The sequence below is a fragment of the Saccopteryx leptura genome, chromosome 2 (genome assembly GCF_036850995.1).
Source record: "Saccopteryx leptura isolate mSacLep1 chromosome 2, mSacLep1_pri_phased_curated, whole genome shotgun sequence".
Classification (NCBI taxonomy): domain Eukaryota; kingdom Metazoa; phylum Chordata; class Mammalia; order Chiroptera; family Emballonuridae; genus Saccopteryx; species Saccopteryx leptura.
In genome coordinates, this window is record NC_089504.1 from 62070318 (window position 1) to 62079044 (window position 8727).

Genomic DNA, 8727 nt, shown 5'->3' on the forward strand with positions numbered 1-8727 from the left:
TCTTTATTTAGTCCAAATTTGGTTTTTATAGATGATTGTTTTTAAATGTATTTGTAACCCAGTTTGGCCATGGGAAGTGGCTATTGGAACACCTGTCTACACCATTGCCATCTTGGAATTGACCCTAATCATCACTTTTTATAAGGACATGAGCTATATTGTATTAGGGCCCAGCCTAATGATATCATTTAACTTAATTATCACTTTAATAGCCCTATATCCAAATATAGTCACATTCTGAGGTACTAGGGGTTAGGACTTCAATGTATAAATTTCAGGGGAACACAAACACATACATACACACTCAAGATATATCTAATATACATGCAAATATTTTCTTTTTCTAATGTAGTTTCTATTTTTTCTTCCAGAGAACTTTTCTTCAGTCCTTAAGGATTTAGCTCCTTATATGGCCTTTGGTAGAAGAAAGGGGGCAGCACCCAGAGGTCTAAATAGTGGTAGGGGTGTTCAGTCCTTCTGGGCTTCACCAGAATGATACCCAATTACCTTGCTATGAATGGCACACTCACACTGCAATGCAGTTTCACATACAGCTTTGGAAGTACACAGGTGTCAAAGACACTTGCTTTGTAAATGTCCCTAAAGGCTGAGGCCTCTAATATGTTTTGAATGACATTCTTCTTAATGGCCTTATCCTTGCATACATACTGAGCGCAGTTGTTACAGTGAATAGGCTGTGCGGGGCCACAGCCTCTTGGGGCATGTCCATTATTCTTTCTTTTCTTGGTCATCTTGGAAGCAGGGACCTGAGAGCTATATGCAAATATTTTCACTGCTTAAAGGTGAAGAAGGGGAAATCTTTACATGTATTCTATCTTAATATCTTTTCTCTGGTTGCACAGAGCTCCTCATTAAGTGTGAAGGGAAATGAACTACGATGTATGTTCTCGATATCTTTCCTCTAATTGATCACTAAATCACCTTCAGACTAATTAATCAATTATTTTTTTATTTATCTCTATTTCCCTTTCTAAAATGCTTGAAAGCTCAAAGAAACAAGAACACAAGAGTCCAAAAGTGGCCCACAAAGAAGTCTGAGAACTGGATGGCTTTTATATCTGTGCATCACCAGCATATAACATATTACCTGGTATATAAGAGGTGTTCTGAAATATGTGGTAATAATAATGTATGCAGGAAAAGAACCCCCAGTAGATTCCTGTTTTCAAGTTCCAGAGTCACATTTGGCCCCTATGCAATATTCTCATATGCTGACTCATGTTTTGAACTCATTGTACCCTTACTTTTTTAAAAAACATATAACTACTTATTTCCTGGAATTTCAACAGACTTATGTTTGCAAATGTTTATGTTAAAACAGGAGCTGGAAATCTTTAAAAACCAAATGACATCAATCCATGAGACAGTCAGCATTGTCCATTCAGAGACAAACCCACTGATAAGTACACCAGCAGCCATTTATAGAGTCCTCTATACTTCCCATTGCTGGGGTAATGTATTCCAGAGGTACACACCATCTGGGTCAGTCTGGCTCCTGACTTTGCCTTTGCTCTGGCCCAAGAAGCAACACCAAGAAGCAAATGTGGGCACGTGATTAATTGGTAGAGTTTTCCTTGTCTCACAGCAGCGGGGCATTCTTGTCATGGGCCAAAATCCATCAGAATGAAGACCCTGTTGCTAAAAATCCTGAAAATTTAACATTGAATATTGTGTACCTTGGTCGCTGGCTTTTTACTTGACTCAGATCCTTGAATAAATAAGTCTGATCTGATCAATTTCTTGTCTTCTGGCTCTGGACCCAAACTATATGCATTCTAGTTCTTGTTATGACTATGTATCTGGGAAGAGGTGAGGAAATAAGTAAAAAGGACTATAACCCAATGGCTAATCATCTGGTTTTTGACCATTTTATTCAGAATGGAATGCCAAGAAAACATAAAACTCAACTCTATATCTTCCATATTGAGACCGAGGAGTCTTGATTGACAGGTATATGGAAGCCACAGCTTAGCTTCCTGAGAAGTTTTAGGAACAGCTGTACAATCAGGTATTACCCACTGATTCTGTCCTGCCATGCACAATAATGGCTAAATCCTGTAATGTCACCTCCAAGCACTCATGAACATAGGGTTGAACAGTGAACTCAGAGTCATGACAACTGAAATTTAAAACTCAACTTCATAGTGGCTATATTTTCTAAGCAAGTTACCAAACCTACTTTTTCAGTTTATTGTAAAAATTGGAATACTGGCATCCAACATCTAAAAAGAGTATTATGAGAATTCAATAAGATAAGGAATCATTTCATTTTGTCAATTAGCCAGCAAACATCTACTGAGGGTATATTAGATGCCAGGCACTGTTCTAGGATCTGCAGCTATAGCTGTGAACAAGTCCTGGTGAGGCTTATATTTTAAGGAGGGAGATGGATTTAAAAAATTAAAGAGCTAATAAATGAGCAGGGCAAAGAGAGACAATGAGTCATATGCTATGGAGGTAGGAGGCTCTTATTTTAGATAGGGTAGTCAGGGAGGGCTTCTCCAGTGAGAAGACATATGCACAGAACTCGGAATAAAGTAGGGGACTGAGACACGCACATATCAGAGGGAAAGAATAGCCCTATTCCCCATAATGTGTAGCAAATGTACAAACCCCAAGGCAGAAACATGCTTGGTATATTGGAAGCCTGGGTAGACAGTAGTGGAGGTGGAGAGAAGTCAGTAGAATCAAGATAAATATTTTTAGGTGGAGCCATTGGGCTTTTCTAATAGATTAGATGTGGATAGGAGATAAAGCATGTGGTATATAGCACTATTCAGTACTTGTTGATTTGGAGGGTACTACAGAGAGGCATGCCACTCAAGAACACAGATCTGAAAGAGTAAGATGACATCCAGGCATAAACTCTAAAATCAGGACATAGTGGCTCATAATCAAGATCTGCAGTGTCACCTTTTCAAGACTGCAGAATAGTACCACCAGCAAAATGAGACCAGACCACAAAGTCTTTAAGATAACTAAAGAAGGCATTAGTCAGCCAAAGAGGGGTTTCTCAGATATAAGAAGCATACATAAAAAAAGAAGTACGGAGGCAGAAGCAGACTGTACCTTTCCAAACACCATCCAGAGTATGGGGAGCCTTTGCTAAGTGATAACAATTATTATGGTCCCTTGACAAGGTCATCTCTATTGTAGGGACTGATACAGGGAATTACAGCCAACTGATTTTGAGTGTCTCAGCTTTTTGGAAAGATAAACCTCATGTGAAGATGGATACTGATTGCATGGTAAGTGTTTCAGGCAGTAGAAAGGGAAATCTAGCTATTGCAATCACAAGAGTCCAGCAAATGGCTATTAACAGGAGAGATGGCACTAAGACAAAGGGTAGACAAATCAGGAAATCATTATTTATTAGGTCAGGTAAATGAATAATGGTTAAACATAGGTCTTCTCTTCTGAATCCCTGATCTGTATTACTACCTTTAAATTAAAGAGCAATAAGCCTTTTCATGCATAGACATGCTTGGATAAGAAAGCACTATGATACATTTATTCAACCTTGGTGCTAGATAGTCAAGACCCTGATAAATGGTTCTCAATGACTGAAGTATCAACACTAAATTTGTTAGCTCTTGCATTATTCAGTTTAAAAGAGACTTGTTCTCTGAAAATAGTATCTTATTGACTGATCTTTTAAAATACTTACTGTTTGTTAATCTATAAGTTTGACCAGGTTTCAGGAAAACAAACCATTCAATGTAAATGAATATTTCACATGATTAATTTTAACCTAAAAACATAGCAGTAGTTCAAGAACATTGACAAAAATGATTCTGAAAGAATACAGAGTATACTCTTCCCTCTTAAATAGAGGGCACTGAAGTTACTTCATCCTGTTATTAATGATCAGAACATTGGTAATCATGATGCTCTTGGGAACACAGTGATATGACCCTGAACTAAATTGTTCCTCTCAAAAGTAAAATGTTATAATAGTTTTTCTTTGATTTCTCCTTATCAAGAGACTGTTTTCACTTTTGGCTGTTGCTAGTGTTTCTGACTTTAGCTAGATGCTATGGACTGAGTTTTGTCCCTCTGAAATTCATATGTTAAAACCTTAATCCCTAGCCTGACCAGGCGGTGGCGCAGTGGGTAGAGCGACAGACTGGGATGCAGAGGACCCAGGTTCAAGACCCCGAGGTCGCCAGCTTGAGTGCAGACTCATCTGGTTTGAGCAAAGCTCACCAGCTTGGACCCAAGGTTGCTGGCTCCAGCAAGGCGTTATTCGCTCTGCTGAAGGCCCACGATCAAGGCACATATGAGAAAGCAATCAATGAACTAAGGTGTCACAATAAAAAACTGATGATTGATGCTTCTCATCTCTCTCCATTCCTATCTGTCTGTCCCTATCTATCCCTCTCTCTGACTCTCTCTCTGTCTCTGTTAAAAAAACAAACAAAAGGCCCTGGCCGGTTGGCTCAGCGGTAGAGCATCGGCCTGGCGTGCGGGGGACCCGGGTTCGATTCCCGGCCAGGGCACATAGGAGAAGCGCCCATTTGCTTCTCTACCCCCCCCTCCTTCCTCTCTGTCTCTCTCTTCCCCTCCCGCAGCCAAGGCTCCATTGGAGCAAAGATGGCCCGGGCGCTGGGGATGGCTCCTTGGCCTCTGCCCCAGGCGCTAGAGTGGCTCTGGTCGTGGCAGAGCAATGCCCCGGAGGGGCAGAGCATCGCCCCCTGGTGGGCAGAGCATCGCCCCTGGTGGGTGTGCCGGGTGGATCCTGGTCGGGTGCATGCGGGAGTCTGTCTGACTGTCTCTCCCCGTTTCCAGCTTCAGAAAAATATAAAAAAATAATAATAATAAAATAAAATAAATAACCAAACAAACAAAAGAACCTTAATCCCTAAAGGGATAGTATTTAGAGATGGGGCTTTTAGGAAGTGATCAGGTCTACATAAAGTCTTAAGAGTAGGACCCTCATGATGGCATTGGTTCCCTTATACAACAGATACTAGAAAATTTTCTTTCTGTTTCCTCACATGCAAGCACTGAAGAAAGGCCAGCAGAGGATGCATCCAGCTACAAGCCAGGAAGAAGTCCCTTACCAGCAATCAAATTGGCCAGCACCTTAATCTTGGACTTCTCAGCCTCCAGGGAAATAAATGTTTATTTTCTAAGTTCCCAGTGTATGGCACTTTGTTAAGGCAGCCCAAGCTGATATGACTTAGGGCAACCACACTTCCATTCCTGATTCACTGCTTTTTCTTTTTTTATTTGTATTTAAGTGAGAGCAAGGGAGATAGAGCGACAGACTCTCGCATGCGTCTTGACTGGGATCCACCCAGCAACCCCTGTCTAGGGCCGATACTCTGCCCATCTGGGGCCATGTTCAAAACTGAGCTATTTTTAGTGCCTGAGGTAGAGGCTCAATGGAGCCATCTTTAGCACCCAGGGCCAACACACTCAAATCAATCAAGCCACTGGCTGTGGTAGGGGAAGACAGAGAGATGAAGAAGGGGGAGGGGGAGGGGAGGAGAAGCAGATGGTCACTTGTCCCGTGTGCCCTGACTGGAAATTGAACCCAGGACTTCCACACACCAGGTCAATACTCTACCACTGAGCCAGCCATCCAGGGTCATGATTCACTGATTCTAACATGCTGGGAATCACTTGATCAATTTTAGTTAGAATAAAACTTTGAATGTGACCCATGGGTGCTATTTCTTTATTTTGACAGCCTGGGTTTCTTCATGATCTACTTTTAATTTCCAAGTTAAATTTTAGCATTCAGCAGTTCCATATTCACATAGGTTTTCTAGGCTGGTTAATAAAACTAAAAATATAGACCATTTTTAAGGAAATGGGAGAAAATGTTGTATTGTCTCTCACATCTGAGTTAAGAGAGCTCTTAAAGGTTTAAATTTAAAAAGACAAGAGTTTTTCTTGAGAAATTATAACATTCTTTGACTTTTAGCAGTTTTGGTATGAAGGGTTGAAAGATTTTTCAAGGGTAGGGCGAGGTAGAGGAACAAAAGGAAATGTATGTGCTAAATTTATTTTGTCTTCAGAGATATAGTTGGCATTCTTGGACATTTTGAGTTTGGGAGTATTGGGGCAAGGGAGGCTGTTGCTAATGAAAGCTCTGGAATAATAAAAAGTAACTTGTATGCAGTTCATGTCAAACATATTATTACTATTGTTGGGTGACAAGATAAGCATAAACTGCAAAAGGCTATTATTTTCCAAGTAAACAATGTGACTTCCAACCAGTTTAACACTTGTCCTGGATAGGGAAAGCTAGAAACTTACAGCAGGTTCCCTGAGCTGTTCCATTTATGATATTTAGCAGACATCTTAACAAGTAGCTAGTGTGTTTAACAGAATGAGGTCAAGTAATACCTGATAAGGAGCCTGCCTAGGAGATAAAATTTTAAGACTTCCAATTGCTAATAAGGCCCTGAAGACAGGGGAAAAAATGTACTTTGCAATAATGACTTGTTAATTCATGCACATTTGAGGCCATGAAGGCTCAAATATATATTATGAAGGCTCCAGTGTGTAAGAGAGGAAAGGAAATGGAGCTTAGTTATAAAGCAAATAAAGAGATTATTTACTTATTTCAACTTCCACCTCTGGAATAGAGCCAAGTACGTCATATGGGTAATATGTAAAATGAGTACAAATATTCTACGGGCCAGGCGCCAAAACTTTAGGAGTGGCAATTGAAAAATGAAAAATAAAAAAAAGCAAGCAAGAAGAGGATGTGATTCTCCCTACCTGTGTTATAAGCACAAAGTCCCATGTGAAAGTGCAGTTAGGTATCTATTACATCTCCCGGCAAATTTTATAATTTGTCCATGCATATAATTTGTCCCCCGACATAGATACGGTGGGGCAGATAACAAATGTTTATGTAAGAAATAGCGAGATTTGTAAGACAGTTTACTAAGCACTTGTACCTACATAATTATAGCCACTCCTAAGAAATTTCATTATTTTTTCCAATTTACAGACGAGGAAGGCAAATACTCAAGAAGTTAAATCCCTAGGGATTAAAAAGTACAAATTGCCAGTTATAAAAACATTCATGGGGATGTAAAGTACAGCACAGGGAATATAGTCAGTAATATTGTAATAACTACAATAGGTGGGTACTAGACATAGCAGGGTGATCACTTCATAAGATATATATAAATGTCCAATCACTATGTTATACACCGGAAACTAATATAATATTTTATATCAACTATAATTGAAAAAAATATATTTTAAAAAAAAGAAACTAAATTCATCACTCATGATAAAATAGCCAAAAAAAAAAAAAAATCAAAGAGGGTCTCTAGTCTCTAACTCAGATCTTACTCCAAATTCAATGTTTTCCCCACTGACTATATAAAGACAATATACACCAAACAGAGAAGGATGTTGATCCCCAGCACTGGGGCTGAGCACAGCCTGGCAACACAATAAAAATCAGCTAAAGAATAACAATCCACATCAAAGTAATAGGTTTCACACTATGTCTTCTATTTCCTAACTTACTTCAGATCTTAATCCATTCAAAGGAACCATGACATCTCGGTTTAGGAAGAGTATCTCATCATATGCACATCATGAACTCTTATTTCCTGGAAAAAATATGTATTTTCTCAAGAGCTTTTTGACTCTCATTTTATTACTCAGCTTTTAATCAGTTGTCTGAAATGTCAGAGCTTATTTACCATGAATGACAGGGTAATTTCTAGTGAAGTTCAAGTTTACAGACCAGTATGACCAGATGTGTAAAGTGAGATTGAAAATGCCATCACTTCAAACAGCTTTAAATGTTTTTCAAGGTTTAAAGATTTTTCAAAGCATTCACAAGAATCACCAAGTTGCTCGTATCTATCATTAGTCTAAATGGAAAATAATTTTAAAATCTACTTTTACATGGAGATTTTGGACAAGAATTTGTCTTCCAAAAATTTCTTATTTTAACTCTTTGACCCTATCTTCCACCTGGAGCATGTTCTGTTCTATTCCACCTTGTCTCACCTCCACCTGAAGGTCATGAGGATTCCAGAGTTTTCTCCCTTGAGTTGCTTTGGCCTTCTCCTATGAATCATTAAAGCTGACTCCGAATATGTGGTCATTTAATCATATACAGATGTTTTCTGTTCCTTGTCCAGATAATACCTTCTCTGAGAACAAGAACTGCATATTATATACTTCATACTATAACAAATCCTTATGTAAAAATGAAGTAACTGCACTATTTAAAACAGAGAAGTCACGACATGGTGAAAAATGGGAGGGACCTGATTATATAGTGACAGAGGGGTTAAGAAGCCAAATAGAGTAGACAACCTATAAGTTAGCAAAAATCAGATGCCTGTACCACCCTTAGGAATCAGGGAGGCAAAGGAAAGAGCTGGTATCAAAGCCCAGAAGCCAGGGGCTTCCAGTAAGAGCTGGAATCATGGAGGAGACACAGCTACCATCATAGATATCAAAGGAAGCAAACAGAGAAGTAGGAACTCACTAACTTCCTCCCTATGCTTGCCCACTAGTTTTTTACCAGTGCCTCCTTTTTGACACCTATTTGGGAGCCAAAGGGTAAGACAGCCTGTATCTATGACACAAATCTAGAAGAAAAGAAGCAGGGGATGAATCTGAGAGTAAACAAGAAGTTTACAGAAAGTAATCAATAAATTCTTACTGATAGACACAGAAATCAATTAATTCATAAACAATCATTATACATTATTA

The 8727-nt window shown here is 39.1% G+C and overlaps 1 pseudogene; it reads right to left on the reverse strand.

Moving 5' to 3' along the window:
- Positions 1-405: 405 nt before the first annotated feature.
- On the reverse strand, positions 406-752 carry LOC136393788 (small ribosomal subunit protein eS26 pseudogene; annotated as a pseudogene).
- Positions 753-8727: the final 7975 nt, after the last annotated feature.